The following is a 13,326-nucleotide window of genomic DNA, read 5'->3' as shown; positions in this document are numbered from 1 at the left end:
TTGCCGATGATGCTATAATGTGGAATAAGTAAAAGAAGTAATTTATTTCTCTTCCTATCCACAGACAGACACATCATTTCATTGAACTGCTGAGGACTGATGAAGGGTCATCATCAACCTGAAATGTTAATGCTGTTTCTTTCTACAGATGCAGGCTGCTGAGCATTTCCAGTTTAATTTATAAAGTTGTGCAGCATGGATAAAACAGCTTCATGCTAAACACATGGCTTAACCAAAGCAAACAGTTGAAGAATTTTAACATGAAGCAAAACAAACATTACACTTTGCTTAATTTAAAGACAAGCCACTCAGACTGTGTTCTCTTCCTCCAACACTCTACAAGAGAGAGAAGGAACACTCATCAATGACAGAGAGCAACTGCAAAAAGCAACACTCAATGCCTACTTCCTGCTCAGAAGAGAACACTATAAATCCTCCTCGTGGTTTGTGAGACCAAACACTCTAGAAACACATTTCTCTAGGAAAAAACTATAGAAATGATCCCAAAGAGTATAATCTTAATGAACTACACTCAGAAGCTCAAGTGGCAATATCACAAATACATATTACGGTCAGGGGCTGCATCTCTAATTTATTAATTTCTTTATTTATAGTTTTGCTGATTATTTAATCTACAATTATACACCAACGTCATTATACACCAATAGATAGTTTTTCCAAAAGTAACATTGGAACCATCAGATTTACAGACTCTGATTTACATAATATATTCGATTCACCAATCAAAAGTTAATGTATGAGTCACTCACAACATGCAGTCAGTGTCACATATCTCTTTCATATTCACCAGTCAATGAGATATTGTATCGTTCCTAAACAATTCAGTTAAATTCTATCAGAAAGTGTTATTGGGTTTTTTTCAAAAAAATATACTTTATTCATAAAATCGATACTAAACATTACAGAACATTTCCAATTGTCCTGACTGTACATTTCCATCAGAGTTACACATTCCCTTGACTTTCTTCCATTCAATTTTGATAACATTACACACATATCGCTCTTTACGTTACAACCTCCAGATGAATTTGAAGATGGCCCGGGTGACTGCTGCGGCGTAGAGTCGGGTAATGGGCCAGACCTGCGCTACGTGCAGTAACACCAAGAGTGCCTCACACCTACTGACCAGGGTTTTGCCCGCAATGAAGAGGGAGTGTTGCTCCCACCAGCCCAGTTTCTGTCTTACCTTAGCAATGCGTCCTCCCAGTTTTTGGTGCACGCCCCAGCCGCTCCGAACCATATCCCCAGCATCTTCAGGTAATCTGACCTGACAGTGAAGGGGACAAAGGACCGGTTGGCCCAGTTCCCAAAGAACATGGCCTCGCTCTTGCCGCGGTTTACCTTGGCTCCCGGGGCCAGATCAAACTGGTCGCAGGCATTCAACAGCCTGCGTACAGACGTGGGATCCGAGCAGAAGACGACGACGTCGTCCATGTACAGGGAGGCCTTAACTTGCACGCCTCCGCTGCCTGGGATCGTCACTCCTCTTATACCTGAATCCTTCCTGATGGACTCGGCAAAAGGCTCTATGCAGCACACAAACAGGGCCGAGGAGAGAGGGCAGCCCTGCCTGACTCCAGATTTGATCTGGAACTTTTCTGATTCCCACCCCCATTGATTGAGACTGCGCTATAGATGTTTGTGAAGAGCAGTTTAATCCAATTGCGAATTCCCTCCCCAAACCCCATTTTGGAGAGCACATCCATCATGTAGGTGTGCGATATTCTGTCAAAAGCCTTCTCCTGGTCAAGGCTGATGAGGCAGGTGTCCACCTTCCTGTCCTGCACGTAGGCAATCGTTTCCCTGAGTAGCGCGAGGCTCAGAGATCTTCCTGCCGGGTACAGCACAGGTCTGGTCAGGGTGAATCTCCGATTGGCGATGAGCTTGGCTAGAATTTTATAATCCACATTCAACAGTGAAATGGGTCACCAATTTCTAATTTCTTCCCTTTCGCCCTTCTGCTTGTAGATGTGGGTGATGATGCCTTTCCTCATGGATTCTGACATGCTGCCGTCCAGAAGCATACTCTCGTACACTTCCAGCAGGTCTGGGCCCATCCAGTCCCACAGAGCCGAATACAACTCAGCCGGGATGCCGTCGCTTCCAGGCGATTTACTCATCTCAAAGGACCTGACGGCCTTTGTCAGCTCTTCCAGAGTTAGCGGTTTGTCCAGGTTTTCCCGCTCGCTGTGGCCTAAGACCTCCGTGATAGATGACAGGAAGGTCTGGGAAACAGTGTTATCTGTTGGCTTCAGATCATACAGTCCGGCATAAAAGGATTTGCTGATCCTCAGGATGTCAGACTGCGATGACTTTACAGAGCCATCTTCTTCAGGCTGCTGATCACAGAGGTCTCTCTGTGCACCTTTTGGAAGAAGAAGCGTGAGCACTTTTCATCCTGCTCCACGGAGCGGACTCTGGAACGGAAGATAACCTTGGAGGCCTCCGAGGTGTAGAGTGAGGCTTGATGGCTCTTCACCTCTTGGAGGTCCTCCTTGACCTCAACCCCCATCGACTGCAGCTGGAGCAAATTCTGCATACATTTCTGGAGCCTGGACATGGCCCCTCGTCTCTCTCTCACCTTTTGAATGCCTTTGAGGATGAAGAACCTTTTGATGTTCCCCTTGATTGCTTCCCACCAGAGATGTGGAGAGTCAAAGAGGGGTTTCACGGTTCTCCAACCTTTGTAATCCCTTTTAAGTTCCTCGAGGTTCTCTGGAGTCAACAGTTTTACATTCAGCTTCCATGTCCCCCTGCCCGCCCCCTGGTTTTCCTGCAGGTGGCAGTCGGCCAGTAGGAGGCAATGGTCAGAGAAGAACACCGGCTTAACGACGGTGGACCTGACCGTGAAAGCACGGGACGCAAAGAAGTCTATTCTGGAGCGGACGGACCCGTCTGGCCGTGACCATGTGCATCTACGCTGCGCTCCGTCTGAAGGGTTGCTGAAGACGTCGAGCAGCTCGGCGTCTTTTACCGTTTCCATCAGGAGCCTGGATGTAGCGTCTAATTTGCTGTTGGCTCTGCTGGATCGTCCAGCCGCATCAATGATGCAGTTGAAGTTACCGCCCAGAAAGTCAAGAGAATGTGTAACTCTGATGGAAATGTACAGTCAAGCCAATTCAAAATGTTTATGATAGATTTTATGAATAAAGTATATATTTTGAGGGGGCAAAACCACATTTCTTGAGGAAAAAAACGATAGAAACGATCCCAAAGAGTCTTAATCTTAACTATTTAATGGCACACTCTAGCTTGGGAATGCAAGGGATGCACATCACAGTGTGCCTATGTAATTTATTTCTATACCATATTTAAATAATTTTCAATAAATCTATTCTGCAAATTCAGTTTTCAACAATAGGTGAAACAGAGGAGAATCAAGCACTAATAATATTTAAATCCTAATCTGAATAACACTCAGTTCGTGCAATCGGAAATGAGGATGAATGGGGCGGAGTTGTACTATTGAGCTCAGAATGCTCCTATTCACGACTTGGAAGTATTTTCTGATGGCAACTGGCAGTGGTGGCATGGCGTGAGGACAAGACCAGCACTGGTTCCGTGCTCTCTCTCTCTCTCCCCCCGCTCGATCACACGTGAATAACGTGATAAAAAGGAGCCTTAACTCTTATTCACTTAACGATACGTCATCTAAAGGATTTGAATTGGTGTAAAATTCCCTTGTTGTAACACTTTTAATAACATGACAATGAAGGAATTAATCAACTTTTTCTCGCCTCCTGGAAGCTAGATGCAACACATTACTGTTTGGGAATTGTGACCGCCTACCGCTGGCAAGATCGCAATAAAAATATCTCAATTACGAAGATTTAATTCTGAGTATTATGAGGAAATTCACTAAATTACCTGAATGACATTTATGAACTGGATCAAACATATCGCAGCATAATGTCAACCTGAGGCAGCACGGAACTTTATAAAGCTCAGTGTCGGGCCAGCCTGCAACACACATATTCCATTACTAGTGTTGCTTTGAACATTAACAAATAGAAATCGTATTTTAAGAATGATTTAAAGCATGAAATGCAGGGAACAGTCAGCAGGTCAGTCAGGCAACATACCCCCTCATACATTAACTATTATTCTCTCCACTGACATTATTTTGCATGTGTTTCAAAGGTTACTTCGCTCCCATTTCACATATCCAGAGTAAAGGGAGAGAATTGGTTAAAATGCTACAATAAAATTGTGTACAGACGTTCACCATATTATTAATAATATGTATTCATGAAAAAAAACAGAACCCATTGCCGTGTCATTGCTTATCCGCAATGCCGTGACTCGGATTCGAACCGAGGTTGCTGCGGCCACAACGCAGAGTACTAACCACTATACGATCACGGCGTGCTACATGGGCCACAAATGTGCACGGCTGAAAATTGGTGTCAAGTGACACAATATGTCCAGCTAAGTTATTAATGATATATATGTCCGTTCTTGCTATGTCACTGATACATTGTCTCACATTACAACAATAGCCAGTTCCCTAACATGTTGACCAGGTATCTGTTCCCTCTGCTTGCCTCCAGTTACCAATGACTACTCTTATTTCGTTTCTGTGCAGAGGAAGCCAGAACCTTTGTCTGTGCCCCAGGCAGTAGGCTGTAAATACTCTGCCTTGTGGTTCTATCGCCCGAGCTCTCTGGACAATCAGCAATCACACATGAATAATGTTCAATACTGGAGGCTGATGAATATCACAAATTCATCCATCATATCAATCATTATCTTATAATAAAACGGATGCTAGGAAAAACATTGAAATATAAGTAAATATTAAAGTTCCCTCAAATTATCACAGCAGCTGGCTAAGGTAGTTAATTCAAAATTCCAGACATACTACTTACTGAACACAATATTTACAAATGTGTACAATAAATATTATGCTTGATTATTGAATTTGCACACCAAACAACCTAATTCAATAAACTAAACCAACATTAAACAAAGAAATATGTTCAGTTTAATTAGAGGTTGATTAACTCTCAGGATATCTTTTTATATACCTTTGAAATGATTGGATTTTGTTAATAAATTGAATGATTGAAGCAACGAATCAGTTAATTTATTGATCTAATTTTCTTATAAAAGTTACTATTGAATCTACTTCCACTAGTCCTTCAGGGACTACATACTAGTTCATTATAACTCACTGCTTGAAAAAAATTCTCATCTCCCCTCTGGTTTGCCACATCTCTTAAATCCATGTTCTCTAGTCACAATGCCACTTGTCAATGAAAATAGTTTTTTTGTCTTATTTACTGTCTAAAAATCCTTAATAAGTTTGAAGAACCCTATTTAAATATCCCCCCAAACCTTCTCTGCCATCATGAGAACAATCACAATATTTCTAGTCTCTCCACATACTAGGAGAGAGAAATGGAGTTAATGTTCCTTGGCGGTTCCCAGGGACGCACACTGCAGCTGGAGGATCATCAACTCAATGAAAGCTGCTCTTTGGACTTTTTGGCCCAAAGATTGTTGGTCTTCCAGTGCAAAGAATTGTCCTCGACCCAGTGTTGCAGACTGGCACAGTCCATGGTTCAGCACTACGTACTGAGGGATGCACTCAAGCTTAAAGATATTTTATTCACAACATACACATCAACAAAATACACAGACCATCAAAGCTTAGTTAAGTTTGTGCAGTTTTCCCCCCTTTTAAACCCTCCTCCTCCTCCCACCGCGACATACAGCTCCTCAAATAAAGTAATGAATTGCCTCCACCGCACCTCAAAACCCTTTTCTGACCCCCTCAACTCGAACTTAATCTTCTCCAGCCGGAGAAGGACGTACAATCCCCCAGCCAGGCCGGCACTCCCGGCAGCCTATCCAACCTCCAATTCAACAGGCAATCAGAGAGGCGAAGGCCACTACAGCGGCCCCCTTCCCCCTCCAGCAGCTCCAGCTCCTCCAAAACCCCAAAGATTGCCACCAGAGGTGACCTCAGCACCCACTATCCTGGATAACATCCCAAACACCGCCTCCAAAAGCTCTCCAGCTTCTCGCAACCCCAGAACATGTGAGCATGATTCGCCAATCCCCGACCACACTTCTCACACCCATTGGTCATCTCCTGGAAGAACCCACTCATCCTCGCCCGAGTCATGTGTAACCCTGTGCACCACCTTGAACTGAATCAAGCTCATCCTCGTGCAGGAGGAGGTTGAGTTCACCCGCCACATCGCCTCACACCAGAGTCCCCAACCTATTTCCCTCCCCAACTCCTCCTCCCACTTACACTTTATCCTCATCACCTGTGCCTTGCCTTGCTCCCCAACCACCCCGATATGTCCTTAATCTTACCCTCCCACAAATCGTCAGGAAGCAGCAGTTGCTCCATCAACGTGTTCTCCAGCAACTTAGAGAATGCCTGCCACTCCTTTTACGCGAAGTTTCCAAATGCAGCAAGACCTGGACAATATCCAGGCATGGGCTGACAAGTGGCAAGTTACATTCACGCCCCATAACCATCTCCAACAAGAGAGGATCTAACCACCGCTCCATGACATTTAATGGCATTACCATCGCTCAATCCTCCACAATCAACATCCTGGGGTTAGTACTGATTAGAAACTGAACTGGACTAGCCACATTAATACTGTGGCTACCAGGGCATGTCAAAGACTAGGAATCCTATGGCGATTAACTCACCACCTCCTGACCCCCCAAAGCCTGTCCACCATCTACAAGGCACAAGTCAGGAGTGTGATGGAATACTTTCCACTAGCCTGGATGGGTGCAGCTCCAACAACTCTCAAGAAGCATCCAGGACAAAGCAGCCCGCTTGATTGCTCCCCCTTCCGCAAACATTCAAACCCTCCACCACCTACGAACAGTGACAGCCGTGTGTACCATCTACAATATGCACTTCAGTAACTCACCAAGGTTCCTTAGACAACATCTTCCAAACCCACGACCACTACCATGTAGAAGGGCAAGAGCAGCAAATACCTGGGAACTGCACCAACTGGAGGTTCCCCTCCAAGTCACTCACCACCCTAACTTAGAAATATATCGCTGCTTCTTCACTGTCACTGGTGCAACATCCTGGAACTCTCCCCTAACAGCATAGTGGATGTACCTACACCTCAAGGACTGCAGTGGTTCAAGAAGGGCAACTAGGGATGGGCAATAAATGCTGGCCTAGCTAGCGACGCCCACATCCTGTAAATTAATTTTTTTAAATCTGCATGTACCTAAAGTCGCTACCCCTTGGCAGCTCAAACCTCTCCCTCAACTCATCCAGCCCCACAAACTTCCCTTCCGAGAGCATACCCTAACCCGCTCCAGCCCCCTTCCCTCCACTTCCCATACATCCCTCCATCCCTCCTCGTTTAAAACCTGCGGTTCCCACACAGTGACGCCAGCACCAACATTTTGTCCAACTTAAAATGCCTCCGTCAACTGGTTCCATACTCTTTAGTCGACTGCAGCACCGGACTCCCCGTATACTTCCCCAGGGCTAACGATAACAGGGCCGTCACCAGTGCCCTCAAACTAGAACCCCTGCTGGACTTCTCCTCCAACCTAATCCACTCCCCCCGACCACCAACGCCTCACCTTCTCCTCATTCGCAGCCCAGTAATAACATATCAGGTTCAGCAGCGCCAATCCCACTCTGTCTCTGCCTCTGTAGCAGGGCCCTCTTCACCCTCAGTACCTTCCCAGCCCATATAAACTCCAAAATTAGTGACTCCACCCTCCAGAAAAAAAGGAAGATTGGGAGTTTCTGAAAGACAAACAGGAACCTTAGCAGCACATTCATCTTTACCACCTGCACCCTCCCTGCCAAAGTCAAGTGCAATGCTTCCCACCTCTTGAGTTCCCCCTTAAGTTCCTCCACTAACGTTGTCAAGTTCCACCTTCGCATCATTGCCCACTCATGCGTCACCTGAATCCCCAAATACCTAAACCGCTCTCTTGCCATTTTAAACAGTGTTGCTAATTGTGTTTCTCTTTATTTGGCTCTGAATATGGCGGTCAATATGGTCGCCTTCCTTAATTCTAATTACGTTTTGCTCGAGAGTCGCCAGGTATCTTTCGATACCGCCACAAGGTTCAAACCGAATACTGATCAAAGACTTGATACACCAGTTAGTTAGTTCAAAGTCAAATGCTTATTTATTTACACACACAGTTAAATATAATTATGCATAAATACTACAGACTAAACTATCACTACTGCTAAAGCCTATACTTAGCTTTGGGTGCCCACTCAGTCAGAGGAACAATGGCCGTTGTTCGGTTCTGAGGCTGCTGGGGTGGAACTGGTACGGGATAACAGCTAAGGTAGTCTGTCTGGTAGCGTGTGTTGACCTTGGACTTACTTGTTCTGGTGCAGCTTTTGGGCAGGTCTCTCCTCGATGAGAGCCGGAGCCAAGAAAATGATTCTCTCTTGGGGGTTCCTTCTTATACCCAAAGGGGCTTTGCGCGCTTTTGGGCGGGCCTTGAACTTGGACCCAAGTAATTGGGCCGTTTCTCAATCGTTCCTATTGATTTCCTCCAATAAAGGGGTGGGTGCCCTGATGGCTGGGCGTGTCCTAGGTGGCCGTTGGCCTGCTTTGTTTTGGTTTCCTCTGGCGCCGGGGTGTCTGCCTTGGTATCGTTTACTTAAATGTTACTCTTTCGTCCCCGGAGATGGCTCATTAGTATGGTAATAGCTTTGCAGTTTCAGTCTTGTTTGGGAGCTGCAGCTCTAATCAACAGACAAACCCTGAACTTGCTTGTTTTCTCAGTATTGTCCATTTTCCCTGCAATCTTTGCAAAGTGTCCATTTTGTAATCGGAAGTGGCCATCCCAGATGGCTACAACAAAAGTACCTCCAACTTGACCCCCCACCCCGCTGTATTCATGAGGAACACCTTGCTCTTCCCTACATTCAGCTTGTACCCGGCAAACTCCCCAGACATCCCCCAACAGGCCCATAATTCTGCCCATACTCTCCAGCGGGTTCGACACAAACTACAGGTCATCTGTTCTGATGGGCAGCACGGTAGCACAAGTGGCTAGCACTGTGGCGTCACAGTGCCAGGGTCCCAGGTTCGATTCCCCGCTGAGTCACTGTCTGTGCGGAGTCTGCACGTTCTCACCTTGTCTGCATGGGTTTCTTCCGGGTGCTCCGGTTTCCTCCCACAGTCCAAACAGGTGCAGGTTGGGTGGATTGGCCATGCTAAATTGCCCTTAGTGGCCAAAAAGGTTAGGAGGGGTTATTGGGTTACGGGGATAGGGGAGAGGTGAGGGCTTAAGTGGGTCGGTGCAGACTCGAGTGTAGCCACCTGAGTTGACCACTTCCCGACTTAAAATGGAGAACCGCAAAGGCTGAAGGGAAATTCAGCCAACACAGGCAAAGACTAGCAAATACAGAAATCATGTGTATTGGAACCTGTAAGAAACCAGACAGCACTGAAACCAGCAGCCATCTGCATAGTAATACAGCAGCCATCTGCATAGTAATGTAGCAGCCATCTACATAGTAATGTGCGATTCCCAGGCACAATGGCAACAGTTAAGGTAAATAAAGCCAAGCCAGACTCCTCGGCGCCAGCAGGAGCCAAGACAAAGGAAGGCCAACGAACATTTAGGGACCGCCTAGCGATCAGGGAACTGCTCCAGCATTGGAGAAATCGATCCAAGTGATCAGAAAGTAGTCCAATCACTTGGAACCAGGTACGTGAAGGGCGGGAAGCCCCTGGGGACTATAAAATAAAGCCCCCAAGTTCAAATTGTCCTTCTTGACAGGGTCACTCAGCAACGCGAAGCAACCCCTGAGAGTGACCTGTCCAGCGGCCTCCAAGCAAGTAAGTCTCAAGTCAACGCTCGCTACGAGATAGGCGCTCCTAGCTACCAGTCCATACCAGCTTTTGAATCCCGTAGACTCAGGACCTGAATGAAAGGCTATTTGTTCCCCTGACCTGGTGGGCCAGTCCAAAGCTAAGTATAGGCCTGTTAGTTATAGAGATAGTTTATTAAGTAGAATTTATGCATGAGTAGCGATTGACTGTGTATTATCAATGTGTTTTGATTTGAATCTTACTAATTGTTGTGTTGAGTTATTGATCATTACTTGAACTTGAACCTCGTGGCGGTTTCATAAAGATACCTGGCAACTCTAGAGCAAAGGTTATAAAACAGAGCCAATTGAACCAACCAAAAGTTAGCAACAGGGTTTAAGTGGGTCGGTGCAGACTCGATGGGCCGATTGTCCTCCTTCTGCACTGTATGTTCTATGTTCAATGACCACACAAATGACAACGGCAACAGTGGGCACCCATCTCGATCCCCTGTGCAGCCCAAAATGCCCTGAACTCGTCTCGTTTCTATGCACACTTGCCACCAGAGACACATACAAAAGACCCACCCACACCACAAACCTCGCCCCAAACCCACCCAGAATTTCAACAGGTACCTCCACTCTACCACACGGTCAAGTCTTTTCCACATCCATGGATACAATAACCACCGGTGCCCATCTTCCTGATGGAATCATAACTACATTCAACAGCCTCCTAATATTGCTGGAGAGCTGCCTACCCTTCACAAAACCTGTTACAAACAACTCTGGCACACACCCCTCCAACCTACACGCCAACACTTCCGCCAGTGCTTTCACATCCGTGCTCAACCCACACTCCAGTGCAGTGTTTTTCAAACTTCTTTTCCGGGGACCCATTTTTACCAACCAGCCAACCTTCGTAACCCACGCCGGCCGACATTCGTGAACCACCATTTTCTCTTACCTTTAATGCGAGAGTGAGTCTGCTTGGTCCTCACAATCTCACTCCAATCAGGTTTACAGGGGGAGACGCTATGCATATATTGGGTGCAGGATTCAGCCGGTTTCTTTGTGCTGTCTTCATCTTTGTGAGGGCGGAAAATCCAACCTCATACATGTAGGTCATTGTGAAGGACAAAAGCAACAAAATGCTTGTTTTATTCAGCTCTGGATAATCCTCTGATACGCTACTCCAGAATGCTGACAGTTTCATTGACTTGCGCCATGTTTTTAATATGCTGTCAAAACTGAGGCGCAGAAGTTCAGTCAGCTTCATTTGGAGTCAGGTTTGCCAGTCCATTGACAGTTTCCTTACTAATGCTGTTTTCTTCTATGTGTCGTAGCAGTGTGGTGAACATGTGCTGAAAGGAATCATCATCCTTACCTTGCAATTCGAGGTTCAGTTCATTTAGAATTGAAAAGATGCCGCACTGTAAGACATAGTTAGCATCCCAGTTTCATCAGCAAACGAATCAGCCAGTGAGGACAATTTCTCAAGGAGGAAAGCGTGGACTTTGTACTTCAGTTCGTAAACTCCGAGTAGCTCCTCTGTTGAAAGATCATTACAGTAACTCTTCAAGCGGATGAAGTCCACCGTCATTGGGATTGACTGGTCACTGTTTCAATTCAATGTTTTAATGTAGTCTAAAAGGTCAGCAAAAAACTTATAGCCACTCTTCAGTATAGAGAGGGTGACGATGTGATGATTTCATACATAGAACATACAGTGCAGAAGGAGGCCATTCGGCCCATCGAGTCTGCACCGACCCACATTAATCCCTCACTTCCACCTTTTCCCTGCAACCCAATAACCCCTCCCAACCCTTATGGACACTACGGGTAATTTAGCATGGCCAATCCACCTAACCTGCACGTCTTTGGACTGTGGGAGGAAACCGGAGCACCCGGAGAAAACCCACGCACACACGGGGAGAACGTGCAAACTCCGCACAGACAGTGACCCAGCGGGGAATCGAACCTGGGGCCCTGGCGCTGTGAAGCCACAGTGCTAATCACTTGTGCTACCGTGCTGCCCTTTCAACTTGTGCTACCGTGCTGCCCTTTTTGGCAAGGAATTTCCATCATATTCCTTGCCAAACGTTCAGTTCTGTCCATGATTAAACCATGAAGGATATATTTTCTCTCCAGATCATTTGAGTAATGTTAAGTGATGCAAAAAATCGAGGTCATAGCCTTGTTCATCATCGGTGATCACCACGCAGTCAGACCCCGCCATGCCGCGATCACACTTTGACCCCGGTTCAGGTTCCAACACTCCCGGGCAGCATGCGCACTGATGAGCGGGCATGCATGCGCAGTGCACCCACATTTTTTTAGCTGGTCACGGCCACCATGTTTAAAGCCGTTCACAGCTGGCACTGTTGCATGTGAATTCTCGCGATTGGGAACGCCGCGATGCCGGCTCTGCGACCCTCTCGACACCCGCCCGAACCCACCCGCGGGTCGCGACCCCTACTTTGAAAATGCCTGCTCCAGTGGGTCCTTCCCCTTCTTTGAGATCAGCGAAATCCCCGCCTGAGACAACGTTGCTGGCAACTCACCCCTCTTCACCGCCTCACTAAACATCCCCAACTGTCGTAAATTGCTTAGAAAACTCCACCTGAAATCCATCTGGCCCCGGAGCCTTCCCTGACTGCATTCCCCTGATACTATCCATCACCTCCCTCAGCCCCGACAGCTCCTCCAATGCCTGCTTCTTCCTCTCCTCCAGCTGTTAGAACTCCAACCTATCCAGAAACTGACCCATATCCCCCACTGGGTCGGCCTTATACAACTTCTCATAGTACTTCCTGAACACTTCATTTACCTTTTCCTGCTCCGACACCAACTTCCCCTTCTCCGCCTTTATCTGCAAAATATCCCCAGATGCTGCCTGACGCCGCAACTGGTGGGCCAACATATGATTCGCCTTCTCTCCTGCACCCCCTCACCTCCGTAGCTGCCCCACCGCCTTGCTCATCGTCAAGCTGTCAAACTGCCCCTGCAACCTCTTCCTCTCCGCCAGCAACTCCTTTGTGAGGGCCACCAAATATCTCCTTACCACCTTGACTATCTTGTCTAACAGCTGCTGGTGCTCCTCCCTCCTCCTCCTATCCCCCATGTGCCTTAAACAAAATAATCTCAGCTCGGACCACCACCTTCAAAGCTTCCCAGAGCATGGTCACTGACACCCCCCCATTCTGATTAAGCTCCACATAGTTCCTAATCGCCACTCTCACTTTCTCACAAAACGCCTTGTCCGCCAGAAGGTCCGACTCCAACCTCCATCCCGGCCTCTGCACCTGCCCGAACTAAGCCTCACCTCCAGCCAATGAGGCGCATGGTCCGAAATCACAATTCACGCATATTCCGCCCCTACCACCCCAATCAGCACCGCCCGACTCACCACCCAAAAATCAATTCTAGAGTACACCTTGTACATATGCGAGAAAAAGGAGTCCTCCCTCCCAGGTTTCTGAACCTCCACGGATCCACCATCCCCTTTCTAT

General features: G+C 46.9%; 2 non-coding genes across 2 annotated transcripts; both read right to left on the bottom strand.

The window, feature by feature from the left end:
• Positions 1 to 303: 303 nt before the first annotated feature.
• LOC140387576 (small nucleolar RNA U3) lies at positions 304 to 520 on the bottom strand. The gene has a single exon (XR_011933911.1). It is a non-coding gene; the product is annotated as a small nucleolar RNA U3 (small nucleolar RNA).
• Positions 521 to 4,314: 3,794 nt separating this feature from the next.
• trnah-gug (transfer RNA histidin (anticodon GUG)) lies at positions 4,315 to 4,386 on the bottom strand. Its single transcript has one exon. It is a non-coding gene; the product is annotated as a tRNA-His (tRNA).
• Between the last annotated feature and the right edge of the window lie 8,940 nt (positions 4,387 to 13,326).

This window comes from Scyliorhinus torazame, chromosome 12 (genome assembly GCF_047496885.1).
Source record: "Scyliorhinus torazame isolate Kashiwa2021f chromosome 12, sScyTor2.1, whole genome shotgun sequence".
In the NCBI taxonomy this organism is placed as follows: Eukaryota; Metazoa; Chordata; class Chondrichthyes; order Carcharhiniformes; family Scyliorhinidae; genus Scyliorhinus; species Scyliorhinus torazame.
Note: the sequence above shows the minus strand (reverse complement) of the source record. Positions and strands in the feature narration are given on the sequence as shown.